The sequence below is a fragment of the Arachis duranensis genome, chromosome 1 (genome assembly GCF_000817695.3).
Source record: "Arachis duranensis cultivar V14167 chromosome 1, aradu.V14167.gnm2.J7QH, whole genome shotgun sequence".
Taxonomy (NCBI): domain Eukaryota; kingdom Viridiplantae; phylum Streptophyta; class Magnoliopsida; order Fabales; family Fabaceae; genus Arachis; species Arachis duranensis.
This window is the reverse complement of record NC_029772.3, coordinates 60,553,215-60,554,807: the sequence shown is the minus strand read 5'-3', so window position 1 is coordinate 60,554,807 and position 1,593 is coordinate 60,553,215.

Sequence of the window (1,593 nt, the reverse complement as noted above, 5' to 3'; positions counted from 1 at the left end):
ACCTGTCCCCACCCCTGCCATCCTTTGCATGTAGCCAATCTATGTTCAAAGCTGGCTCAAGGAGATGCTGAAAACCGCCAAACTACGGTAGAACCCGGTCGACCTGATGCCACTCAATCGCAGCAAAATATATCAGGCTAGTGACGGCCGTCCATAGCCTACGGTGCTCGTCGGCTAGTATCTCTAGGTGAATAACAGCACCAACCTCGGCAAAAGAATAAGGCTCCCACACAAACTGTATCGAAATAGTAAGGGTTTCGTCAGAGCACGACACTTAACATAAACCACTGAAACTAAGAGCAATAACTAAATGACTCACATCGTGGACACGCAATCGATCCAATGAAAGGTGTGCAGACACTAATCTCTAATCCCCTGGATCGTTCCTCGACATAAACGTAGCCCACCTACAATTTTAATTGAAATCATGTCATAACTAGAAATAACACATAATGTTGAATAACTTGTGAACCAAAAATAATAAACCGTACCTGGAGGCAATAGGAAACCCGAATACATCAAACCCACTAGGCCTCAACGTGGGAAACCTCCAGAAAATTCAAGACTGTAGAAGCTGTAGCGGCCTGGCCAAGTTAACAACGTTTTTGTTCGTCCCACGACAAAGACATCTATACAACCAGGCCAGTGCAGCCGAACCCCAGCTATATCTGCCCAAGTCGTCCAACGATGCCAAATAAGGCAACCAACGAAGGTGGACCCGGTTTGCATTTTTGTCTGCAAACAGCTGAGACGACAATAGCATCATAATATAAGCACGTGCGTATATACGCATGGTCTCATCAGTAGCATCTGCTGGGAGAACCCAGAACCTCTCATGGAACCATGTGTAGCACACTATCATCTGCTTGACTTTATTCTGTGGAGGTAACTCCCCAAACAACTCGCGAAACCATACCCATGCTGGTCTACCCTACTCCATTAGATTCTCAAACTCAGTCAGGCACCCGCTGACGGGCTCACCATCGATCGGCAAACCCAGTTGATATGCCACATCTTGCAAAGTAATACTGCACTCACCAAAGGGCATATGGAAGGTGTGCGTCTCAGGACGCCACCGCTCAATAAATGTGCTAAGGAGAGGCTCATGAACCCAGAACCACTGGCTATTCAGCCTAGCCAAATGATACAAGCCCGCCATCTCCACTGGCTGTTCACACTACTAATACTATGCACTCACAATAACAACAAAAATTAAATGTAAAAAAATAATTTTACTCACAATAACCATAATAATATCAATATTTATATAAATAGTAATAATAAGAATAATAATAATAATAATAATAATAACTAACCTCGGCGTCGATGTATCCAGCCACGTGAGCGACGCCATTTAATCGGTACAAGCGATCCTCATCCTCCATGATCCACCAACTAAACCTCTTTCCAACCTTCTTTACTTTCCACAGATTCTCTCAAACCAACAACCCCCAAATTTTGCTTTGTGTCACAAATGATCCGTGAGAAGCTTCAGCGGATTATGTATTTATAGGCACTCACACGTAAACCGTGGTAAGCCATAGCGGTTTACGTGCAGCTCGCATTCTTCATAAACCGTGGGAGCTTGCCACG